This window comes from Ochotona princeps, chromosome 10 (genome assembly GCF_030435755.1).
Source record: "Ochotona princeps isolate mOchPri1 chromosome 10, mOchPri1.hap1, whole genome shotgun sequence".
In the NCBI taxonomy this organism is placed as follows: domain Eukaryota; kingdom Metazoa; phylum Chordata; class Mammalia; order Lagomorpha; family Ochotonidae; genus Ochotona; species Ochotona princeps.
Window position 1 is genome coordinate 7305307 of NC_080841.1, and position 7126 is coordinate 7312432.

General features: G+C 43.7%; 1 pseudogene; it reads right to left on the reverse strand.

The window, feature by feature from the left end:
* Nucleotides 1-5319: 5319 nt before the first annotated feature.
* LOC101518994 (microtubule-associated protein RP/EB family member 1-like) lies at nt 5320-5999 on the reverse strand (annotated as a pseudogene).
* Nucleotides 6000-7126: the final 1127 nt, after the last annotated feature.

The following is a 7126-nucleotide window of genomic DNA, read 5'->3' on the forward strand; positions in this document are numbered from 1 at the left end:
TCTAAGAATCTGCTGATACCCTTGTTGTAGTGGAACAATTTATCAAGGAGTGTAAGTTTGAGATTTTCACCATTGACAGCCATTTTTCCTCTCCCTCTGCCTTTTGGAGTGTTTGTAAAGCTCTGTAAATGACAGGTGTATCTGCAGTGCCAAGAATTATCTCTGGGCTCTTTCTGAGGGTAGTGATGAGTAGCGACTTCGCTGAATATTCAAGCTTCCTCAAAACTGCTTATCTGTGCTGCGGATCAGTGAAACAGCTCGGTGAGCTGTCGCTGCTTTACATAATTAAGTTTTTCTTGCCAAAAAAAGAGTCACAAAATATGCAGTGAGAGGATGCTTCAGGTTGCGCTTCTAACACATTTTCTGTTCAAGTTATCTCCTCCACTTAAAGCAAAGGAGTTGAGATGGAAGAGGGGTCTTAAGTGGATCAGTCAGAGGGGTGGCAGCTGCTCACACTTTCTTACACAACTCTTAGGAATTTTCTCTGCACAGCCTCTGCAGTCAGCATTAAATAGTGACTGCCGTAGAGACAACAGTTTCCCATTGCTCTTTGGCTTCTGGCTGTGGTATGTGGTGGAGTCCAGAGAGAGAAGGCCTATTGTAGGCAAGCCAATGCCAGGTGGAGCCTTAAAATGACAGGTAATTCATGTGCTTCTTATCACTTTAAATTGGTACAATACCACTGCATATGACTTGCCTAACCCCAATTTTTCTAGGTAAATAGAGTCCAGAGTTGGGCAGGAATAGGCTTTTCATGTGTTCATAGGATGTCCCTCACTTTCTAGATCTGTGTGAATGTCGACAGGGTTGCTTACCTAGCTGCACCGAATACCTAGTTTCTTCTCTTTTCTGAGTGGGTTGCTGTACCCATTAGATGCCTGCCCTGTAGTGATGGAGCTGTCTGAAGTCTGGGGGTGTCTGTCTCTGGTTAGTATAATAGGGAAACTGGCATTTGCTTATATAGTGCAAATGAAAATCACCTGGAGAATAGACAAAGCATTTTCAATTCTGCTACCACTGTTTCCAAAGCAAGGAAATACAGACGAGGGAGAAAATCCCTGATAATTGGGCATGCTGCATGGGTCTCTGGGATCACCATCATTTCAGTGTTAGAGAAGAAGGTGCACCCATGAATGATGCCATCACATGAGATCAGTCATTGGTCTCCAATGGCAACAGTAATTGCAGAAGAGGTAGTGTTCAGACATTAAGTATGTAGTTGTCCGGGCTGGTTTGTTTCAAGGCCTACTAAGTCTTACATGCTATTGACTGAATATCCTCACCCCATTCGAATATGGGTTCTAGATAGCATTTTCTGGTACTGGTACCCTGTACCAAATATCTGTTTATAATGAGGTCCAATACAGCATCTACCAAGAGCAAGGGGCTTGACACTCTCTTTCTTTTGGAGTACGTTGGTCTTTCAGTTCAGATTTTAAAAATAGGCCTTCTGTCTACCCTTGATGCATTCTACCTTTCTAATCTGAAGGAGATCCTATTAATACAGTCAATCTCAGTTGACTGATACTCTGGGCAGATGCTTTTTCTAGGTAAACTAAAAGCCTGAGATGGTTCTTCCTGATGCTCTTAAATATTTTATTAGCAGTGTCTCTCCTTCACCCTCTTCCTATTCATAGTCTACTTCAGTTCAGTGGTAGAAAGCAGGTTTCACAACTGGGTTCCTATTAGAAATGACCTCTGAGACTGTGGTGTGTTAGTTTCCTGAGTTTTCTCATTAGTGGATGTCTTAGGCTCCAAGGCTCCTATGCCAGTTAGAAGGACATGCCTGTTTGAAACCAATGTTCTCCAAGTCTCAATGCTATGAAATCAAACATTACACTCTTTGTCTTTCTCAAAAAGCTTTCAGTTGTGGGTTCTGAGTTTGTCTTCTTCTTTCCAGCTCTGAATAAAGCTCAGTCTCCAGCCGTCCTTCTCCCCAGCCTGCTAGCGCTTGATATGGCAGCATGAGCAAGGGAAACTCAGGCCAATCTGTGTGTTAGTTTTGGTGTTTATATAAAAAACAACTATTGGTCACTGACAACTTCTTTAGTTATTGATGACTCATCAATGTTGTTATTCTTAATTTTCTTTTATAGTTCTTTCCCCCAAATAAAAGTGAGGCCGGATCTTTAGCTTAATTGGTGTAGGAAACTAAAAATAGTGTCCTTTCCTTTCAATTCTTTTTTTTCCATGAGAGGAATTAAAGGGAAAAATGAGAAGGAAAGCCAAGGTGTAACAGCGATGGTAGGAGGGAGGAGGGTTGTCCCCTGCTTTGTTTGTGTCGCATGAAGGCTCCTGTTTCCCCATCTGCTTTAGCATCTTTTGGTGAGACAAATTCCAGTTATGCACACGAGACAAAGGCACTTGATGCATTTTCACAAATAACCACATCATGCCATGAACACCTGGGACCAAAGCAGACAGAACCCTGAAGCCTGCCTTTGTTTCCTTCTGGTTCCTGGCCTTGACTGCCATGAGCGCCTGCCTCCTAACTCCCAACAGCAGGGATTGGCTTTATATACAACATCAATGGAATAATACTATATGTATTATAGGTAGCGTGCATATAGACTTACACTATGTATAATACATATAAAGATACTTCACAGAGTTAATACTATGTGTTTTAAATGAACATTTTGAAGTTATTTTTGTACCACAATGAACACTTTAATTCCATGTTTTGTGAACATTTTGCAGTGCCTCATATTCATACTGTGTACCTGTATTGTGCATAGGTTTTTATTATATAGAGCACATACTATGTAGAGCACATACTATACATTTATAATACTCTCTTTAGCAGACCTATGTAAGAATAGAATATAACTGGTGTATCTATAGTATCCTTATATATCAGTGTAATCTTAATATAGTATATACTAGAGTGTATGTTAATATATACCAGTATATAGAAAAGTACATGCTAGCATAGGTTGCATCTTACAATCCTGTACTTTTGTTATATATTATAAATGTAATATAATAATATAAAATGCACTCTCTTGTCCTACTTCTTTCACTCAATATTGTGTCTGTGAGTTATTGATCAATTTTTATTCCTAAATTAATGTTGCATGCGGTTGCAGATGGAGCATTCATTCACCATCCTCTGACCACCTTAACTGGACACTATGCTTGTGAATGGTTCTTTTTTGTTTTCCTTCTAAAAAACAGGCATGGTCAAGGGCACAGAATGTGGAGCTGAGGGGTCTGTGTTGGAGGGCAGTTGTGTTTCTTGAGTATGTCACCCTGGGTAAGCTACTCAGGTGTGCGTTGCCTTTATATGCTTATCTGTAAAGGGGGCTGATGGTGGTGAGTCTACGTGGCAGGGACCCTTGCTGAGGAAGACAAGCCTGTTCCTACAGGCAGAGCATTCAGACGGGTGCCTGGCATGAAGATAGTGCTGGGGGAGTGAGCGTGTTGTTGGTTCTCCAGCCTGCACTTCCTCCCTCCTTGGTGCATCCATCTCCTTGCATGTAGCCAATACAGCAGGTGCTAGTTTATCAAATCTCCTAGCACTTCATAAGGGAGGAGGGAGCTTGGGCAGAAATGAAAGAGCTTCTTGAAAACATTGGCTCTTTGAGTCCATTCTTTTAATTAAAAAGTTGTAATTTATTTTTATTTAGAAACATACAGGTAAAGAAAGGTCCTATATGCTGGGTTCACTTCCCAAATGCTGGTAAGGGTTGGGGCTGAGCAGGCCTAAAACTAAGAAACTGGAACTCAATCTGTGTCCCCTGAGCGAGTGGCAGCAATCCAACCACTGGTGTCTGTGAGCAGGAAGCTGGATTAGCAGACACACCTGGAACTCAGTCTTGCTACTCTGTCATGGTATTTGGGCACCCCAAACAGAATTTAATCTGCTGTGTCAAATGCCACCCCCTGCTCCCATTCTGTTAATTTTAGATGATGTCTTTTTTTTACTTTGATTTAAAGTTTATTTTTATTATTTTTATAGTTGCACATTTTTTCACATAGCCTTTTTTTTCTTTTAATTATGTTGCATTATGTGACATAGTTTTATAGGCTCTGGGATTTCCCCCAACCCCTCCCCATGTCCTCCCTAGATGATGTCTTTATGTCTCACCACCAATAGTTTTTTGCTCAATTTTAAAACTAATTACTCACTGGAAATATAAAGATTTATTTATGTTTATTGGAAATGCAGATTTACAGAGGAGAGACGAAGATCTCTGTCCACTGGTTCACTCCCTAAATGGCTGTAACAGCTGGAGCTGAGCCAATCTGAAGCCAGGAGCCAGATGCAAGGTCCCAAGGACTTGGTCTATCTTCTGCTATTTCTCCAGGCTACAAGCAGGGAACTTATGGGAAGTGGATTAGCCAAGACAGGAACCGGTACCCATATGGAATACCAACTCTTGAAGGTGGAGGATTAGACTGTTGAGCCATGACACCAGTTCCTGGAAATCTAATATATAGTGATCTTTAATTTAATGTATGGTGATGAACATTTTATTTACTACAATGATTGTATTTTCTTGCTGATTATGTGGAGAACTGTTAGTTATGAGAAATTCTGCACTTTTGATATAATGCATTTTCCTGTTTACTGTCAAGACTGATTGCACAGTGCAGTTTTGCAGTATTTATGATGTGAAACAGCTAATGAGACTAATGGTGGCGAAGGAGAGGTGCTAGCACAACCAGAAGGACCAAAAGGAACAGACGTGTCTTCTCCCTTCCCTCCACCTCCTCGGCCTCCTTCCCATCGTCCTGTCTTCTGCTCCTAACCTCATCTCCTGGATGAGCTGGGAACATTGCAATATCATTTAGTTATGAATATCAATACACTAACAATTAGCAACTGTTTTTTTCCTTCCATTTTTGTTATTACCCCTTCAGAAATAGGGTCTGAGCAAATGTCTGGCTATTGGCAGTGCAGTCAGGCTCCTGGGAATGTATGTTCATATATTTTTTTTACTCTGAAGGCATTTATTTATTAAAATGTTCTCTGCCAAGATTTCATATTAGCTTAAAATTCAACTCAGTCTTTCCATCTCTAAGGTCCCCACCTCAGTGTTTTACACCCAGCATCGCGTGGTGACCCCACACTCAGCCTCTGTTCCCCAGTATTAACCAGATGTTAAAACTGCTCTGCTATAAGGCAAAAGCTCCTAGATCAAACTTATTGGAAAAGGAGTGAAACTTCTGCAAAGTGCATTTTTTAAGAAGAGGTACTTTTTGCTTGTGAAAAGAAACCAGTGAGTCCTCTAAGGATAATAAAAGGGCATATTTTACAGTTAAGCACATGATTTGGAGTGAAGAATTCGGATGTGGCTCTGCTGGTCCAGGTGGTTAGTACTCTTCTTCTTCCTGCGGGCCGCCTTTGTTAGGTATCACAAAGCTTTCGTCTGTAGCAGAATGTCCACAATCCTCTGCAAAACAGGGTCATTTCCCGCCTCGTTCTCCTGGCAAATCCATTCAATGTTTCTTAGCTTTCCAAAGTAGAAATCTCTCTTTCTCCAAGCCTTCTATGGTAAGTTTTAATGCATTGACCTGCTGCGTCAACTCAGCTGCTTCATCACCTCCATGGTCCACCCTGGGATTCTTGCGCACCACCTCTGGGCCAGCTTGAGTAGTTGCAGTAGTTCGCTGTTGAAATGGGCCTCTGCGGCACTGCACCACTAGAACTGAGAGGTTTCTTGTGTTTGTTCAGAGCTGGAGCGACAAGCGAGGGAGCCACAGCAGTTTCTTGACCTTGTCTGGCAGCCACAGAGTCGTAGTCTTTTTCATTATAGTTTGCATCAAAACACTTTTTGAACCACTGAACAAATTCAAAATTGTCTTGAAATTTTCCTTTTACTAATGTTCACAGGAATTATTTTGTCTACACCCATTCTCTGAAGACCTGCTAGCATGTTGAAGTTCTGGATGTATTCATGTTCTAGCTTGGCTTGGAATTGCACTTTTTTCAAGGCAATGGAGCCAGGGAACAGCATGTCCATAAACTGACAATACGCAGCCCCTGGGCTCATACCCAGGCAGGTGGGACAAGCTGGGGATTTCCAAATGTGCTTGATCCTGGGCAGGGTGGGTAGGGAAGAAGAGAGCTCTAGGTTAACAAGCTGACATGGTATGCTAGTGGATCGGGCTCTGGGAGCTGTGAATATGCTTGGGGAAGCTAAGGGGATCCCGCAGTTGGGTTTTGTTTCTACTGGTGAGTGCAAGAGCTGGAATGGGGGCAGTGAACTTGGCTAGACATAGCTACAGTATACCTCAGCATGGGTGTGGACTGGGTCTATGGTGTACCAGATGGGGCTGTACTCCAGCACCCACTGGTGCTCATGAGAGCTAAGGTGGGTATAGGACAGGTTGGGCTAGGTCTTGGTACCCAATGAACCATGCAAGAGCTGAGTCTGGGGGTGGACCAGGTGTGGCTGTGCTGTAACACACGATAGTAAGAGCTGGAATGGGTGTGGACCAGTTGGGTAAGTCTACTGTTCCTGCCAGGTCAGGAGTGGCCCAAATCAGGTTGGTCCAAGGACCTGCCGAATGTCTGCAGCTGGGAAAAGACCTCACAGAGGAACTTGGGGAACTCCTTTGTCAGGATGCAGTCTCTGCAGGTGGCCCCAAGAATTGGACTGGCAGCAGCCTAGACCAAGCCAGGTTATAATGCCCACTGGCATGTATGTTGATCGAGACTGGGGGCGGGCCAGGCTGGGCTAGCTCATAACACCTTCTGGCAGATCTGAGAGCCAGGACAAGGTGCAGGACAAGGCCGAGTTTTGACCACACCAGACAGTTCACATTAGGGCCAGGACTGGGGGCTATCCAGGCTGGGCTAAGGCTACAGCACCCAACATCATGAACTGGAAATGTGGGCAGGATGGGCTGGGCTAGGCTATACTGCCTGCCAGAAAGTGCTAAGGTGAGGCAGGCCATGCTAGACTGGGCTGCACAGCCACCACCACATGTAAGAGCCAGGGGCAAAGAGTTGGGGCAGGCTCGGTAGGGAGGCAGCATAGGTTGCCCTGCTGGGTCACTGCTCCCACTGGTGAGTGTGAGAACTAGGACTGGGGACAGTCCAGGATAGGCAGGACAACAACACCTGATGTCCTGCATGTGAGCTGGTATGAGGGAGAGCCAGGCTGAGTTAAGCAAC